This window comes from Macrobrachium nipponense, chromosome 2, assembly GCF_015104395.2.
Source record: "Macrobrachium nipponense isolate FS-2020 chromosome 2, ASM1510439v2, whole genome shotgun sequence".
NCBI classification, from domain to species: domain Eukaryota; kingdom Metazoa; phylum Arthropoda; class Malacostraca; order Decapoda; family Palaemonidae; genus Macrobrachium; species Macrobrachium nipponense.
Window position 1 is genome coordinate 114,910,496 of NC_087201.1, and position 19,591 is coordinate 114,930,086.

General features: G+C 43.4%; 1 protein-coding gene across 13 annotated transcripts in view; it reads right to left on the minus strand.

Moving 5' to 3' along the window:
- The window catches only part of LOC135220920 (heterogeneous nuclear ribonucleoprotein R-like), a 349,809-nt gene extending 330,777 nt beyond the window's left edge, over window positions 1-19,032 (minus strand). For 8 of the 13 annotated variants that reach the window (XM_064258562.1, XM_064258554.1, XM_064258555.1 and 5 more), the window contains exon 1: window positions 17,859-18,017. The gene's annotated coding sequence lies outside the window, so the exon portion shown is untranslated. The other 5 variants (XM_064258558.1, XM_064258557.1, XM_064258556.1 and 2 more) reach the window with 5 other exon arrangements.
- Between the last annotated feature and the right edge of the window lie 559 nt (window positions 19,033-19,591).

A 19,591-nucleotide genomic window follows, 5' to 3' on the forward strand; every position in this document is an offset into this window, starting at 1 on the left:
TAGCAAAGATTGTAGGGCAACAGTTTCTTCTACAAGATATACAGATATTCAATGTGGATCAGACCAGTCTTCACTGGAAGAAAATGCCAAACCATTCATTTGTGTCGATGTAGAAGGCTATACAGTATCAGGTTTCAAGGTTGCAAAATACTGTTTGAAGCCAATTGTACGGGTGACTTCATGGCAAAGCAGCTCTGGTGTATCATGAATAACAACCTAAAAAGCTGAAAAATATCTCAAACCTCTCCCAATTATATGGATGACTCATTAACTCTGAGGATTTGTATCATTATTTCATACCAAGAGTGGAAAAGTATATACTATTGTATGGACAAAGGCATCCCCTTTAAAAACTCCTAATTTTAGATAATACTCCTTCCTACTTAGACAACTTTGTTCATTTTCAATCAAATGCCAGTTGTGTACCTACTCCTCAAAGCCAACTTTGTCTTGCAATTAATGGACCAGGGGTTGATTGCATCTTCAAGAACCAAAATACACTGTACGCAAAAGTTAAGGCATATACTGTCTGGAAGACATTGTGCCCTCAATTTCTTCTCATTTTAAAAACTTTTCTTGTAGTGCATGTGAACAAATCCTTGTTACACTAAGCAACTAGTTCTAAATGGACTTTGAGGAGTTTTGTCTTCTTTCAGGCACAGAAGCACTTCATCACTGACAAAGTAGTAACCAAACCAGAAACACATGCTTCTCTATGAAAAAGGTGTGGCAACCCTTTGCACTGAATGCTTTGCCAACAGTATGGGACCAAAACACTGCTCAACTATTCCTTTTCAGATACTGTCACTCTTCACTACAGTAGTCTCCTCCACTTCCTCCTCTGTGAAAGGAGGTTTCTCAACATTCTATGCAATTTAATATAAGGGGTCTTAACATTCTTTATAATTTAATATAGAAAGAAATTAATGTAGTAAAATCCTTTCAGGATATCTAGTTCATCTTTTAAAAGGTTTATTTAATTGAAAGCAATTTTCCAATAAGTCTTCATATAAAATAAGAGGTATTCCTATGTATCTTCAAATATAATTCATCAGGTAAAGAGAAACAGTAAGCAATGGCCTGCATAAAATGATAACTGCTAAATGCCTAGTTAAAAATGAATATATCACTGCATTACAGTATTAGGCTAAACAGTAAACTTACTTAATGTTAAATAAAGCCATTAGTACTCAGAAGGAGAAAGCACCGGCACCAACAAAGAGAACCAGGTAGATTCTACAACTGGTGTGATGTCCAGCAGATTAGCCACATAATGATAACTGACTTGGAACATTTACTTAATATGCTGGATTAGGGATTAGGGACAAAAAATGAAGTTTTTATGTTAAAACAAAGTTTAATGTATACTTACCTGGCAGGTATATATATAGCTATATTCTCTGTTCCACCTGGCAGAAATTTCAAAACTCGCGGCAAACACTAGTAACCTATTAGTAGTTCAGGCAACCACCACCCCGTTACCGTGGCGCTAGCGCTAGGAACCGTTCCCAATTGGGCCAGATTTTCTCTGAACCCTGTCTCCTGAGGGGAGGAGGGTGGGAATTAAATTATATATACCTGCCAGGTAAGTATACATTAAACTTTGTTTTAACATAAAAACTTCATTTTAATGTATGACACTTACCTGGCAGGTATATATATAGCTGATTGACACATTTGGAGGTGGGTCAAAGACAGCAACATTATTAGAGTATAAAAATATTATTAAAATATTATTAAAACTCTAGGTTCCTTACCTGCTAAGGTAGCTGACTTCATAGGTCCTGCCTCTAAGCCTGCTTAAACCTTAGGAGCTCTCAACAAGGAAGTGTCCTGTATGTTGAAGAAGCTAAGACTGGAACTGACAACTGGACGTGACCAATGTGTTGACAGAACCGTACAGCCCTCTTATGCACGGCATTCAAGCCTGTCATAGATCATTTACCTGAACTACACACACACCATCACCAGATAATACTAACAAGACTGATAAAAGTACCGAATACTTTTCTCAGACGACCAAAAACACAAACACCATCACCTAATAAAATCAACTAGCTTAAAAGAAGGTTATGGGGTAGTAACTCCTTTGCCCAATACTGTACCAGAGGACACGTATGGACCTAGCGTCTGACAATTATCAAAGGTTTGTCTGAATTATCCCTAAGATAATGAGACGCAAATATTGAATTAGTCCTCCAATATGTGGATTCAATAATTTCCTTGAGGGCTAAAATTCTTTTTAAAAGCTAATGAAGTCGCAACTGCCCTGACTTCATGAGCCTTCACTTTCAAAAATACAAAGCTCTGCTCTTGACACAACATATGAGCTTCTCTAATCAACTCTCTCATGAAGAAGGCTAGAGCGTTCTTTCGTCATGGGTCTACTGGGGTCTTTAACTGAACCCCACAGAGCATCAGAAATTCCTCTGATCTCTTGTTCTTTCCATATAAAAACGCAATGCTCTCACTGGGCAGAGAACTCTTTCTTGCTCGTGACCCATAACTCAGACAGACCCAAAACTTCAAGGATCTTGGCCAAGGATTAGCTGGATTTCTCATTCTTGGCCAAGAAACCTTCTTGAATGAACACACTGCGTTGCCATGTCTCCATCCCACCTTCTTCGATATGGCCTGAGCTCACTAGCTCTTTAGCGGTTGCCAAAGCTACTAAAAAGATAGTTTTCTTAGCAACATCTCTCAGAGAGGATTTCTCTAAAGGCTCAAATTTGCTAGAAGTTAAATACTTCAAGACCACATCGAGGTTCCAAGCAGGTGGCCTGCATTGTGGTTGTTTCTTTGTACCAAATGACCTAATCAGATCTCTAAGGGTCTAAGTTATTCAGAGATGTCTAGATCTCTGTGTCTAAACACTGAGGTTAGTATACTTTTATAACCTTTGATTGTCGAAACTGACAAACCCAATTCCTTCCTCAAGTATAGAAGGAAATCTGCGATTTGGGTCACAGAGGTTACTGGATGAAGACACTTTCCTGTTCTTACACCACTTCCGGAAATTCTCCCACTTCGACTGATATACTGTGATTGTGGAGGTTCTTCTGGCTCTAGCCACTGCACTGGCCACCTCTCTAGAATATCCCCTCGCTCTGACAAGACTTTCGATAGTCTCTGAACTCAGTCAGACCCAGAGCGAGGGTATTCTTGTGAAACCTGTCGAAGTGGGGTTGTCTGAGTAAATCTACGTCTTAGAGGAAGAGTCCTTGGCGTATCTATTGTCCATTCCAGTACCTCTGTGAACCAACTTTGGGCCGGCCAAAAACGGGACTATTAAGGTCATCCTCGTTCCTTGGCTCTCCTGAACTTCTTCATCTCACTTTCCCCAGTACCTTGAACGGAGGAAAAGCGTACACATCTAAGTTTGTCCAAATCCTCAGGAATGCGTCGACCGCCACTGCTTCCTGGTCTGGAACCGGAGAGCAATAGGTTGGTAACCTTTTTGTTCTGGCTGTCGCAAACAGATCTACTACCGGACGGCCCCACAACTTCCACAGGCTCTGGCAAACCTCCATGGTGAAACGGTCCACTCCGTCGAGAGAAGTTGCTCTCTTCTGCTCAAGAGGTCCGCACTCACATTTTCTCTCCTTGTATAAACCTGGTGAGCAGCACGACACTTTCTTCTTCCGCCCAAAGCAGAACTTCCTTTGCCAGCTTGTAAAGGGTAAAAAATGAGTCCCTCCTTGTTTGCGGATGTATGCCGAGCCGTGGTGTTGTCCGAGTTGATCTGCACTGTCTTGTCTCGAATCAAAAACTCTCTGAAGTGCTTCAAGGCCAAGAAAATTGCCATCAGTTCCTTCCTGTTTATGTGCCAACTTGTTTCTTCCTTGCTCCAAAGTCCGACACCTCTTGAGGGCCTAATGTCGCTCCCCAACCCGCGTCCGACGCGTCGGAATACAAGACGAGGTCTGGGCTCTTCTGCTGAAGTGACATCCCTCTTGCTAACCTGCCTGGAGTTAGCCACCACTTTAATTCCTCCTTCACTTCGGCAGGAATTAGAAACTGGAAGGAATCCGGTTGCAATTTTCTTGGCCATGAATCCTTCAGGAAAAACTGTAGAGGTCTCATGTGCAAGTCTTCCTAAGAAATGAACCTCTCTAGCGAAGAGTGTGTGCCCAGTAGACTCATCCACTCTCTTGCTGAGCATCGGTCTTTTCTTTAGAAATTCTGCACCTTCCGAATGCATTGGGCTTGCCTTTCGGGGGACGGAAAAGCCCGAAAAGTCACTGACGATATCTGAATCCCCAAATAAACTATCTGTTGTTGGGGATTCAATTGAGATTTCCCATGTTACCACCAGAACTAGGTCTTTTGCTAAGTTCAATGTTTGATTCAAGTCCTCCAGACATCGACTTCTTGATTGGGATCTTATCAACCAGTCGTCCAGATAAAAAGACACTCTGATCCCTCTTAAATGCAACCATCTCGCCACATTGGACATCATCCTCGTGAACACTTGGGGGGCTGTGCAAAGGCCGAAGCACAGGGCCTTGAACTGAAAGACCCTGTCCTGAATCACAAACCTTAAATACTTCCTGCTTCCTGGATGAATCGGAATATGAAAATGAAATTTTCATTATTAAAATGAAGTTTTATTGTATACTTACCGAACAATTATAGAGCGTGATTTCCACGAGCGCAGGATACTAAATCAAATTTAGCGCTGTCGGCGTCGCCAACACTGGTGGTGATGACGTCATCTCCTCCACTCGCGGGAGAACCAGGTACAACTGCCAGGTGAATCCAATTCTTTCTGCCCGTCCGTCCACCTAAGGGGAGGAGGGTGGGTATAATCATAATTGTTCGGTAAGTATACAATAAAAACTTCCATTTTTAATAATGAAAATTTCATTTTTATTGTAGTGTCTTACCGAACAATTATAGAGCTGATTACACATTTATGGGAAGGTGGGATTTCAGTGGACCACTAGTATTTTAAATGGTTACATTTATTGCAATAACCAGTAAACACTCAAGGTGTCTGTTGTACCTACCTTGTAAGAGAGCTACAGCAGACTGTTACTGGCCTCTGGTCGGTGCTCTTCTTACTATTTTGTAGAGGAATTGGAATTTGACCAAAGTTAGCCTCTACAGGAGTGGAATCCTTCCGTAGTTCAAGCGAGTCAAGGCTGACTGACGGAGGATAGTAACAACAAAGATTGCCCTTGCCCTGGGCTAAGACCAGAAATTCAATCATACAAAACATTTGTCACCAACACCAGATTTAAAAACATATACCCACCCAACATTGTAAAATCTGACCTAACAGACTGGTGAGTATCCCAGGTACTCAGTACCCCCAGCTTCCCTTGAACTCGACAACCTATTCAAGGTGAAAAGTTAGCATAGAGGTGACGACCCCTGTGCTGTTTCTCCCAACACCATGCCAGAAACCGCCACCGGACCTAACGTTTTACAATTCTCGAAAACCGTTTCTATCTCTTTGAGATAATGACTCGCAAAAACCGAATTCGATCTCCAGAACGTGCTCTGAAGAATCGAAGCTAAAGATAAATTCTTTCTGAATGCTAAGAAGTTGCCACTGCTCTAACCTCGTGAGCTTTAACTCTCAGAACGGAAGATTGTCGTTCTCGGACTGCGAGTGAGCTTCCCTGATAATCTCTCTAATAAAGAACGTATAGCATTCTTAGAAAGAGGACGAGAGGGATTTTGAACCGAGGTCCAGAGCTTAGGAGATTGTCCTCTAATACCCTTAGTGGCAAACAGATACTGCTTAATAGCCCTGACTGGACATAAGAGCCTTTCTTCCTCATGTCCAACCAAATCAGATAAGTTCCTTACCACAAAACTCCTCGGCCAAGGATTAGAAGGATTCTCATTTTTGGCTAGAAAGGTCAAAGATACCGAAAATACAGCATTGCCTTGAGAGAAACCGACTCTTTTGTCTATAGTGTGCAATTCGCTGACACGCTTAGCAGAAGCTAGTGCAATAAGAAAGAGTGCCTTCTTAGTCAAGTTCCTGAGTGAAGCCGACTTCAAAGGCTCAACGGTGGCCCCATGAGGAACTTAAGCACCACATCTAAGTTCCAAGCCACTGTATCTTGCGGGAGCTTAGTGGTTTCGAAAGACCTAATGAGGTCCGACAGATCTGAATTGGAGGAAATATCCAAACCTCGATGTCGAAAAACCGAAGAGAGCATGGCTCTATACCTCTGATCGTCGAAGGAGCCAGTTTCTTAGAGTTCCTAAGAAATAGAAGAAAATCTGCTATTTCTGTTAAAGAGGTCGCAGAAGTTAGACTTTAGCACTTCTACACCACTCTCTGAAGATTCTCACTTCCCTTGATAGAGTTTGTTAGAAGACTCTCTCCTACAACGAGCGATAGCTTCTGCAGCTCTTCTTGAAAATCCTTTCGCTCTGACAAGATTCCGGACAGTCTGAACCCTGTCAGAGCTAGAGCGGACAAGTTTTTGATGGAACCTCTTGAAGTGAGTTGTTTGAGAAGCCACTTCTCTGGAGGAAGAAGTCTGGGGAAGTCTACTAACAACTGGAGAAGGTCCGGGAACCCACTCTTTTTTTCCTGGGCCAAAAGGGAGCGATTAACGTTAGCGTTACATTGCTGTGCGACATGAACTTGTTCAGCACCTCTCTTATTAGACCAAACGGAGGGAATGCATAAGCTTCCAGACCCGACCAATCCAACAGCATTGCGTCCACCGACCAAGCTAGAGGATCTGGGACTGGAGAACAAAAGAGAGGAAGACGGTTGTTCCTTGATGTCGCGAACAGGTCTATTGACGGTCGTCCCAAACCCCAGGCGCCAAAGTTTCTGACAAATCTTGTTGTCCAAAGTCCACTCCAGAGGTAACACTTGCTGTTGACGACTTAACTCGTCCGCCAGGGACACGTTCATCTTTCCCGGAACAATCTCGGGACTAGCTGAACCTTCGCTTCGTTTGACCACAGGAGGAGATCCTTGGCTACTTCGTACAGAGAGAAAGACTGAGTCCCCCCCTGTTTCCGCACGTACGAGAGAGCCGTGGAGTTGTCGGAATGCACTGCCACTACTCGACCTCTACTAAGCTCCGAAACTGTCTGAGCCCCAAGAAAATTGCTAACAGTTTCCTTTACATTTATGTGGAACTTCTTCTCCTTCTCCGACCAAGCTCCTGAAGTCCGTTGATTTCCCAGTAGGGCTCCCCAACCTGTGTCCGATGCGTCGGAAAAGAACTGTAGGTTCGGGAGGATGGGTCGTAAATCTAACCCTTCTTCCAACCTTGCTCGAGAGAGCCACCACCTTAGGTCCTCTTTTATTTGATCTGTGACGGGAAAGGTAATCGGAGTCTGGTTGTGTCTTCCTGCACCAAGAGGCTCTCAGGAAAAACTGCAGAGGTCTCATGTGCAGTCTTCCCAACGTCACAAATTTCTCCACTGACGTCAATTTGCCCAGGAGCCTCATCCACTGATTGGCAGAACTTACCTTTTTGTCCAAGAACTCCTGAACTGTCTCCAGACAGCCTTGAACCCTCTTCGGGGACAGAAAAGCCCGAAAAACTTGAGCATTCAGAATCATCCCCAAATAAAGGATGCTCTGAGATGGAACCAACTGGGACTTCTGTTTGTTGACCAGAATTCCTAACTTTCTGGCAAGATCCAGAGTTGTTGGCCAAGGTCCTTCATGCACCGACTCTCTGATTCCGACCGGAGAAGCCAATCGTCCAGATAGAGGGAGATTCTTACTCCTAATAATGTGTAGCCAGCTTCCTATCGGGGATAGAACCCTGGTGAAAACTTGAGGAGCGGTCGCTAGTCCGAAGCAAAGCGCCCGAAACTGAAACACCTTGCCTTCGAACATGAACCTCAGGTACTTCCGAGATTCGCGATGTATCGGAATGTGAAAATAAGCGTCTTGCATGTCCAGAGAGACCATCCAATCCCCCTGTCTGATGGACTCCAGAACCGACCGAGTGGTCTCCATATGAAATTTTGTTTTCTGGACATGCAAGTTCAGGGGCGCTCACATCCAAAACCGGCCTCCAGCCCCTGATGACTTGGGAACTACAAAAAAGGCGATTGTAAAAGCCTGGAGGAAAATCCCCTTCTATCTGTTCTATCGCTTCTTTGAGAACAAGCGCTTCCACTTCTGCGGCTAGCGCCAGAAATTTGTCTGAGCCCGGAGAGTATGCCTGGAATGGAATGGCACAGGTGAGAGCGAGGGAGGTGAAACGAGAGGAATACGATAGCCGAACTTGAGTACTTGCACTTACCCAGGCTTCTGCTCCTCTGTTTTCCCATTCCTCCCAAAACAGAGCCAGCCTGGCTCCCACTGGTGCATGAAGAACCGAGCTTTCATTTGGAAGGTTTGTTAACCTTGGCCGAGGCCTTAGACTGAGGTCGCAAATTCGATTTCGGCCGAAAGAAGCGCTTGGGTTTTTCTCCCTCGAAAAGGCGCTTGGGCCAGAGGAGAAACCGAAGGAACAGTCTCCACAGGAGCTTTAGGTCTCTTAGTAGACTGTGCCAGTAAATCCGAAGTAGATTTCTTATCTAGCGCAGACGAAATTGACAACACTACATCGTCTGGAAAGAGGTTATCTTTTCACAAAGGAGCAAACAAGAGAGCAGACTTCTGTTGGGACGTAACCCTTTTAGAAGCAAAGGAGCACCAAAGTTGCCTTTTCTTAAGGGTACCAAAGGCGATGAGCGAAGCTAACTCATCACATCCATCCCTAATGGATTTGTCCGCACAGGACAGAACACCAATCCAATCCTCCGCTAACTCCTGAGAAAGAGAAGGACAGTCTTCGATCTTGGCCGCTAAAGCGCCAATAGTCCAATCAAGGAAGCTAAAGACTTCCAAAAGTTTAAATAGATTCTTTACAACGTGGTCCAACTCAGGCGCTGTAAAGAAAACTTTCGCTGCGGCGAAAGCAGATCTTCTAGAGGAGTCGATTAAACTGGAGAAGTCTCCCTGGGAGGAGGCAGAAACTCCCAGAGAAGGAGCTTCCCCAGTTACATAAAACCTATACCTCTTACGAAGCAACTTAGAGGGAGGGTAAGCAAAAAGAGCCTTCCCTAAGTCTTTTCATAGACATCCATTTCTCCGTCTCTTTCAACGAATGTCTAACCGCTTTAGATAGAACAAGTTTTGGAGGAGAGGGTCTGAAGTTTTCCTCCTCATCAAAAAAGTCGAAGTTGGGGAGCGCGGAGCCGCTTTCTCAAAATAATCTGGATAAGATACCAGAAGAAATCTAAGGAGACGTGAATAACACGAGAGGTGATGTGAATCCTCCTCCCTCTACTTCTTCTTCATTCTCTGATACCGCCGAAGAAGTAGACGGAACTACAACCGGATCTGAAGGTTTCGAACCACCCTTGGACTCATTCATCCAGTTGGTTAACATCTCTAACTGCTTGCGCAAAGGCGCCAGAGACGAATAAAAACAGTTAACGTAGGCTTGGAAGAGCCTAAATGTTCAGCAGGCGGCGGAAAAACTACTTGCGCCTCGCTCGGAGCCGCCGAAATCGAGGCGAAACAGGCGCATCAGGCGTAACAGACGAAAAGCGCCTAAAGAAACACCCTTAGAACTGCTAGCTACAGCGCTAAAACCACAATCTGTACTAGTAGATGGAAGCCGAAAAAGGCACAGATTGAAGCGACGAACGAGCCGCTAACAGCCGAGGCGCAACCCTACTCTCAGGCTCCTTATACCGCTTGACTGGAGGAGGCGAAGAATCGGCGCCTGAACGCCTCTTTAAGGGACGCGAAAACGGGCGAATCTCGCCAAGAGCGCCGTGCGACCGGAGACGAATCGCTTGAATCATTTGAAAGGCGTCTGACCGCAACACCTTTCCAACGCTTAACCGAGCCCTGTTGAGGCGCAACAGGCTCAACAAGAGAGGCGCCTGTCTGTGGGCAAATCCCGATCGACTCCTTGGACTTCCGGTATGGTCTTCTCCCCGGTGCGGGGGAGCTGGACAGTGACCTTTGTCTAGGAGACGTGTCAGGACAGACAGACGCACCCTCAACTACACTCTTACCTGAAGCCGCTTTCTCCAAAAACGTCTTAACTGAATTACCAAGTTGCAAAACCGTATTCGCTAGTACCGAAAATTTCTGATCTAACCTCGATTCCAGACTGGCAATGGTGTCAGGAAGAAACTACACGGGAAGCCGGAGAAGTGGGATTAGTAGGAGGAATAGGAGGTGTAGTTAAAGGAGACATAACAATTTGAGGAGAAACAGAAGGAACAGATGCATCGCAAGACGAAGCAGAGCTAAGTCTACTTTCCCTAAAGCGCTGCTTTTCTAATTCTGTCTTTAGCTAATTTCTCCGAGTATGAACTAAAAAACTTCCATTGAGAATCAGTCCAATCACTACACTCGTTACATGTTCGATCTGCTGAACAAACCTGTCCCCTACACTTAACACATTTAGTGTGAGAATCATACTCTAGCTTGGATAATCTAGTTTTACATCCTGAGATGCAAAACCTAACTCCCGACGGACTAGAATCCGACATGGCAACGCCTAAATAAAAAGCAAAATAACAACAACGCCAAAAAAAAAGAGTACTTCACCAATTCCGAAGATCAAATCCACAAGAAAAAGCGAAGCAAAGTCATCCAACCGCACCGACCACCGATGTTCACCGGACGCCGGCAGGAAAAGAATTGGATTCACCTGGGCAGTTGTACCTGGTTCTCCGCGAGTGGAGGGAGATGACGTCATCACCACCAGTGTTGGCGACGCCGACGCGCTAAATTTGAATTTAGTATCCTGCCGCTCGTGGAAATCACGGCTCTATAATTGTTCGGTAAGACACTACAATAAAAGTATGCGTCTTGTAAGTCCAGGGTCACCATCCAGTCCCCTGGACGTACCGCTGCCAGTACTGAATCGTTCGTCTCCATAGTGAACTTGGTCTTTTCTACGAAAAGATTCAGTTGACTTACATCCAGAACTGGCCTCCAACCTCCCGAGGACTTTGCAACCAGGAACAACCGGTTGCAAAATCCGGAGATTCGTGATCCAGAACAGGCTCTATGGCTCCTTTCTCAAGCATGGAAGCTACTTGCTCCCACAGAGCCGCTTTCTTCACTAAATCGTTGTAATTTGCCCCGAGGGCTCTCGGAGATGTTGCGAGAGGAGGTCTCTTCAAGAAAGGAATCTTGTACCCTTCCCGAGCTACGTTGACAGCCCAGGGATCTGCCTTCATGTTCTGCCAAACTTCCCAAAAACCTTGAAGTCTGGCCCACTGTCGTCTGGAGGACTGATATCTCATTCTTTAGAGGTGGTCTTGGCTCCTCTTTTAGTGGGTACTCTCTTACCCCTAAAGGCGGGTCAAGCGAATGTTCTGCCTCGAAAGGGCTGTTGCGAAGGCCTAGTTTCCTTTGGAGTTTTCTTAACCAACTTGGATGGTAAGAACTTCTTAACTGAAGACGAGAGAAGATCTTGAGTGGCCTTCTGAGAAAGGGAGAGAGCTATATCCCTAATCACCTCTGAAGGAAACAGCTGTTTCGAAAGGGGAGAGAACAGCAACTCCGATTTCTGAGAGTTAGAAACTCCTTTTGAAGCGAAAGAACACAACAGCGATCTCTTCTTTAGTACTCCTGCTGTGAACAAAGAAGCCAGTTCATTCGTTCCGTCTCTCAGAGCCTTGTCCATGCAGGACATAATGCTCTTAGCTGTTTCTATATCCTGCGAATCCTCTTCTTCTAGGGAGTTCGCCAGTGCTCCCAAAGACCAATCTAGGAAATTGAAGACTTCGAAAGTCCTAAAAATCCCTTTAAAAAGATGGTCAAACTCGGACGAAGTCCACCAGACCTTAGCAGACTGTAACGCTTGTCTGCGTGAGCTGTCTACTATACTGGAGAAGTCCCCCTGGGAGGAGGCAGGTACTCCCAGGCCTAGACTTTCTCCAGTAGCGTACCATACTCCTGACTTCAATGCTAACTTAGCTGGTGGAAAAGCAAAAAGAGTATTTTCCCGCTTCTTTCTTATCCTTCATCCAGTCATTCACACGTTGAAGGGCCTTCTTCGCCGAAATTGACAGAGTCATCTTAAGGAAAGAGGACTTCTTTGGAGTCCTAGTCTTGGAAAACTGCGCTAAGGGCGATAAAGGAGCTGTCGGTTTGAATTCCCTTCAAAAATAGAAAGAAGACGTGAAGTCAGAACCTTGTAATCTGAAGAAGGTTCCGTATTCTTTTCCTCAACTAATTCCAATTCCTCTTCTGCTGAAGAAATGTCTTGCAAATCACTGTCGTGTTGACGCTTCGCTGACGGAATAACGTCCTGCCGCCTGCGTCCTGCGGCTAACGAAGAATCGGCGTCCTGCCGCCTCTCGATGTCCTGCCGCCTGCGTCCATCGTAGACACATCTGCTTCCTGTTGCCTGCGTCTTGCGTCCACAATTGATCCCGAGTCCTGACGTTTGCGTCCTGCTTCTTCCGAAACCATTTTCTTCTTCCTGCGTTCTGCGTCCTGAATAACCAAGCGATCGCCTGTCCTCGTAGCGCCAGTGCGTCCTGCGTCCTCGGCGAACGCGTCCTTGTCTTCCCTCTTAGAAGACTTAACGGGAAGGAATCGTCCTTCCGCCTCGAAGATGCCTGCACAGGCGCATCCCAAGACTTCACAAGAACTGCCAGCTTGGACTGCATTTCCCTTAAGAAACCCTTCGTACTATCTTCCTGAATGGCAGAGGACGAAGGAGGAGGATTACGAGCGGGACTGCGACGCAACGGAGAGCGATCTTGTACTCTACCCGACGGAGATAGATGAGGGGAAGATAAACAAGAAGATGGAGGAGAGTCTCTCATCGAAATCCAAGGACGAGAAGGCCGTACTAAGCCCTCTTTAGCACGAAAAATCCTCTTCCTCTTGATCGGAACTGCGTCCCCGTCTACCGAGGAGGACAACACCTCAGGACTACTCCAAGCCTCACGATCTTGAGCATGTCTCTCGAGAGCGGTTGATGTCCTGAAAGTCCTCTTGAGGGGGCGAGAGACAACTGCATACCGACGTTCCCGCTCGGAAGTCGAACCATCCGAGGACGCACACTTCCCAGTTACGCCTTTTCTGCGGCGAACTGCAACAGCCTGGGAACTTGCAACAGGACTGTTCGAAGGGACGCCTGACCGCGACAAAACCTCTCTCGCCTCCCTTCGACTGTCGACATGCCTTCTCCCTTGGGTCTGGGAGCTTGACAGAGGTCTAGGTCACTTTCACTGACATCAAAAGCACTAACTTTATCCGTAAGTCGCTGTATCTGGTCGCCCATGGACGCAAGGGCAGCGAACACCTTCACAATTTGTGTATCGTTCGCCTCCTCCGATACAGCAGCGGGCGCAGGAGATACCTGGGGAGAAGGAACTACCAATTCTACGTTAGAAGGAGCTGGAGAGGAAATACATTCACTCCTTTTACTAGAAGAATTCAACTTCTCACTACGAGAAACAGATCTCCTTACACGATCTTTCTCAAGCCTTTCAACATATTTCATAAATATCTTCCATTCCTTCTCTGATAAATTCTCACATTCAAAGCACCTATTCTCCCAAGTACACACATTCTCTCTACACTTCTTACAAATGGTATGAGGGTCGACCGAAGCTTTCGGCAACCTTACCTTACACCCCTCTTTTACACAAACTCTAAACATACTTCCAGTATCAGACATCTTTAAAGAACAATCCAAAGCGAATGCCAAGCTAACGTTTCCGAGTACAATACCAAAGATCCATGAAAAGTCAGCAACGAGAATGAAAATCCTAGCAGGGAACCACCAACAATGTTGCCCGTTCAGCTGGCAGAGAAAATGCCACGGTAACGGGGTGGTGGTTGCCTGAACTACTAATAGGTTACTAGCGTTTGCCGCGAGTTTTGAAATTTCTGCCAGGTGGAACAGAGAATATAGCTATATATATACCTGCCAGGTAAGTGTCATACATTAAACTAGACATTAAGTCTAGATAACCAACAAAACATGGCATACAATAGATAAATACCTAACCTTTCAGATGGAAAGTGGACAAGGCGTGTAACTCAATAAAAGGAGAATCAATTTGTATTTTTCCTCATGCATGAGTAGTTCCCAGCACATGCTGTATCTATCAAGTAACCTAAAGAACAATGACATCTGTAACCTCATATACAATCTTAGGTAAGGATGCATGATTGACAGGGCCCTGGACTGAGTGAGAAGTAACTGGACACTCAAAGAAAATAGGTCACACTGTTAGCAAATGAACATTGACTTACTAACATCATATACAATCTGGAGTAGGAATACATGATTAATAGAACTATGGACCAAACCCAGATGGATCTGAACACTCACTCTATGAAAACTCTGGAGACCAAGCATTAGTCCATGCATCAGGGTCAATCATCAGATCAATGAATTAAGATAAGTTTTACCCACCACCCAATCAAAACAAAGAAAAGAAGGGAATTACATTACTAGTATACCTTCAAGACCAAAGCTCTACAACGGGACACCAGATTGTAACATCTTATATGCACTGTGGTCCATTCAGCATAAGTGTCCCAACTGTTACCTTGAAAAGGAAGGAATGCAGAAGAGCAACTACTGGGCAGCTACCACATGTCCTAAGGAGAGACAGCACCACAAAAATATCTGTCTTTAGGTGCTGACTCTGAACCATATTATATATATATATATATATATATAATATAATATAATATATATATATATATATATATATATATATATATATATATATATATATATATATATATATATATATATATCTATATCTATATATATATATACATACATTATATATATTAATTTATATGTATACATACATATATAATAATAATATATATATATATATATAATATATATATCTATATATATATATAATAATAATAGATATATATATATATATATAATATATATATATATATATATATATATATATATATATATATATATAATATATATATATAAAAGGCTGTGCTCTTAAAAGTTATTTTGGAAATCTGCATAAAGGAAAATCGAGACATTTCAAGGGACGCACCCTAACCTTCACTAGGGTGCAATGCCCTGACCTGGCAGTATTACCAGTTCTTTTAGCAATATTTATGAGATATAAGAAGCAATGAATTCTAAATATATATATGAAAAATCCTGTGCAAATGTTTCTAGAAAAAAAAAAAAAGTATATGCAAATTCCATCCAATGAATTGTAGCCTATGTCTTAATTATATTATATTATCCAGGCACAATTCTCACCACTTGGCCTACATACAATCAAGTTATTTCAACATGGACTTTTCCAACATTGTATTGGCCACTTCCAAAATGGCCAGGTCTAGGCCAACCTTAAAGAACAGGTCTCCTTTCCCCCTTGCTCACAAATACAAGCAAGAGAAATTCTTGTTGGCAACATTTCATGACAAGGTGTTCTTCATTAAATTGAAACTTTTCTTAGTTTCAAATGCAGTTACTTTGCCTAGATTTACCTGGTACTTTTCTTCCAAGTCCAACAACGTCAAATGGGCATACAGGCTACTTAAAAAAAAAAAAATAATAAATAATAATAATAATTTTGTTATAAAAGCTGAAGGTCTGAATAAATCCTACAGGGAAACTACAATAATCAAAATCCCCCAGTAGGCATTTATCAATCCTGTACATAAGAATTCAATCATTAACTTTGGCTATACAAATCCTGTAAGGACACACTAATACACCTCAAGGCCTAACGAGAGTTCAATAAATTCAAGCATTAAATTCAAGACTTGAAGGCTAAGAGAAGATAACTATCTCAACCAATAAGTCTACAAAATATAAAGCCACATTCTTGGTTTATAGTTCATTAGTTCAGAGCAAGTGTTAGGCTATGTACCAATACCTAAGCTTCTGGACACAAGCACAATATATGTAGGCTTCAGGATAGAATGTACTTACAAAATTTGCTTTGCCAAAATGAAATGAACAGTTAATTCAAATTTCATTTTAAATGTGAAAATGTGTATAGTACCAGTTCACAGTATGCAACCTGCAAGAAATTTCAAGCACCATCAATGACCAATAAAACATACCACAGTCCACAGAGGCAACCAAATAATATTGTAATGTACAGTGCCCAAACTAGGATACCCATTAACACATCTTCAATGGCTAAAACAGTGAAACTTTGCAGGGTACTTAAAATGAAAAAAGTACCTAATTCAACCAACTGCTGTGAAACAAATATCATGCATATTCAAGAAAATTATACTCCAACAATGAGATGATGCCTGCCAAATGATGCCATCAGTATATGCTTGAAAATGGCCAACTACCAGAACCCGTGCCAGTACAAAGCTGCCTTAATATAACGACCAGATCTAATCTAAACCCCAGCCTGTTTATATAAATACGTTCAACTTCAATTCTTCCTACCCTACTGCATGTAAAGCTACCAAATCCTAACCTTGCACAAGTGAGGCTACAGACCTTGGCTGCTAAACTTATCTTGTATTTTCTAAGCATTCTCAGTCCTACACTGAAAGTAGCCTACCCAAGACGGAGACGAGCAAATGAAACTGCTTCCCTTGACAAAACGCTGCCATTCTCAAAGTCTAGTAATAGGCCTAGTCCCTTACCCTGGATTCAACCCCTTGAATATTGACTCGAACAACAAGAGTTTTTATCACAGTATTCAATTGACGTTATAGCTTGACATACTAGCATAGAGCATATGTTACTTGATTAGGGTAATGGCCAAAATAAAGAAAATGACACCGCTGGCCTATGAGTCCGCTCCACAACTGGCATGTAAATATGGCCATGAAATTCCTGACGGTCTGCCTAGCACCAGGTTATTACAGGCGTCCTGTCCTGTCTACAGTTCGTGCTCTTCATTTCTGTTCTATCGAGGCCCATGGTTTGATCTTGACTACAATGCTTGTGATACAGGTTAGACTATTTTATGATACATTGGTAACTTTCTCGACGTGACTTAACCAACACGCAGTTCTGAAGTTCTAGTATGCGGTTACGACTGACTTGGCTGTTGATTACGACAGGTACAATTGGACAACCTGACGACTAATTTACCTTTTCCTTCAATCCCCTCACCCTTTTCCGAAAACCTGACAACCACAAGCGTATTTTCAAGCACATCGCTGATCTTTTAACGCACAAAAGCATTTTCCTTAGACTGATACCTTTCACACTATTTCCTTCACAAGAGGGTGTTTATATTTTCTTTATTATTCGAAACCCGTGAACACTGCGTCAACAGGTTATTCCATTATGCAATAAAAATTTGTCCAGAATTTCTAATCACCAGAATTGGTCAGTGGACAAATACTGAAGGTTCGTGTTGGCGTTCTGGCTCAGCGCATTTTTGACCTGTGCGTTCGCCGTCACATCACCAATTACAAGGTCACTGACGTCTATATACGATTGTCATGAACGTAATTCTTGTGTGTACACAGACATGAATGTTGTTGGAAGGCAAATGTCGAGTGACATTCAAACTAAATAAGCTTTTCAGCAGCTGTGACGGGACAGTCTCTCTCCCGCCAAAACGTCCAAGTCACCGACAACGCCTACACTTACCACTTCCTAAACGTCAAAGATGTATGGAAAATGAAGACACTTGGGTCAAAATCGTCACTAAAAAGCGACTTAGCTCGCGAGAAAGGCAAGACCGAGTACGGGTTACGGATACGATTCTGCCAGTGGTGTGAAAGAGGTGAGCGCCATGGCAAGGGAAAAGCCCCTACTACTGGGTTCTCACTCTCGCTCGCTCGTGTCATTCGTCATTCCCTTCTTTCACTTACACGGACCCCTTCAGGCCCTCTTTTCCACATTCCATGCAATCCTCATGCACGGGGCTAAGCACCCAACCAGCTGTCAACTTACTCCAAAGCGCAGATTGGGCGAGATTTTGAAGGGGAGAATTTTACAACACAAACACAAATGGCCGGTTACACTGCAAATGGCGAACGAGCAACGTGCATTACTTTTGCACGGGGACTACTCAACGACGCGCACGGCCAGCAACGTTGCCATCTCTTATGTCTACCTTCCATTTGGCAGCCTTAATTCCACCGACACTCTGTCCCACCCAACATACGTGTCCCCCAGCGACACATATAACCATATTCCTTTATTCTAGTATGCATCAATGAATATCGTGGTACATGAATTGAGGTGCCAATGTGGAAGAGTCACAACATCGTTTGATGTCTGGTTCCCAAAATGTGGCGGGAATTGGGCTGTGCGTCACAAATGTGCTTCCCATTATGTGCTTACTTTAACCTATTAATCATAAAGGACAGGTATCCCTACTGTTTTCAAAGTTGTTAGCATTCTTGCGTTAGTTCGGCTGGGACCTTACTTTTAAGGGGCCATGCACCTAAAACCCGAATTTCATGAAGAATGTCCAGCAATCCTACTCGACAATAGTTTGTTGCCGCGGCGCCCACCTGTCGACAGTGGTGCTGTCTGGTGGCGCCATTTGGCACTTCACCGCCCCCCACCATAATAGTTAACGCCATAAAGAATGGGAAATTCATTCTTGGCGTACAAACTTCATTCAGTTTCTTTACTTTCTATTATGGGACCATTAACCTATTCCAGAAAGATTTCCCGTTGAGTTGTGAATACCAACTCCAGGCATGCTAGAAAGAATTCAGACTTGACCTACTTTGACTTTGAAACGGAGGAAGGGTGACACTCGAATATAAAACCTTTTTTTTATTTCCTTGATCGAATATATCATGCTGTACATAGAAATGGCAACGATCTACCCAAAGTGGGAAGTGTGTAGTAAAATAAGAACTAAATAAAAATGAATAAAAATAGTTTCCTTTTCAAAGATAAACACTTACGTAATATGAGTGTGTATGGTGTAAATGTGCATATGTGCGCGCGTGTTTGAGCGCCATGGTAGTGTTATGGGCAATGCTTATGTAACAGCACGCCATCACGTAGGCTAGACCTATGTTGTAGCAACTCAAGTCGGTACTTTCGTTTCGGAACTCTGGAACTCAACCAAATTAATCTTATACTTACATCTAGCCCATAAAGATGACGTGTAACAAAAAATACGAGTATTCAAGTGGTCTTTGTCCTTATTAAGAATAGGCGATGCAGGCTGTGCTGCAATAGAACTCAAGCCGCACAGGAAGCAAATGCATTCTTCATCTGGAATACCGGAGTGAAGTGGTCGGATGGGAGCCTTTGTCTTGGTTGAAATTTATAACATTTGATAAGCGCTTTGGGGGAAGTCATTCGACTGGCATATTTCACTTCAAGGGCAAGTGTTGATAAATACTTCAACCATTGCAAGAATATAACTTTAATGTTAACATAGTTTTCGCTAATTCCTTTCGACCGTTTGTTTCCCTCATCGTAACTAAATGTTATCGAAAATTCGTTCGTTATCACATGGAAATCAGATGCAATAATGACAGAAGATGAGAGGAAAAGTGTGTGAATTAAACGAAAAACTTTGCGAGTATGCAAGCAAGCTAATACACGAATGCGAAAACATCCAGTTAGAGGCCCTGACTTAGAATTGAAACAGATTCTACCGTTCGAAGTTGGTGAGCCTACTATACCGTAGTCTCATAGAAAATTATTGACGTTTC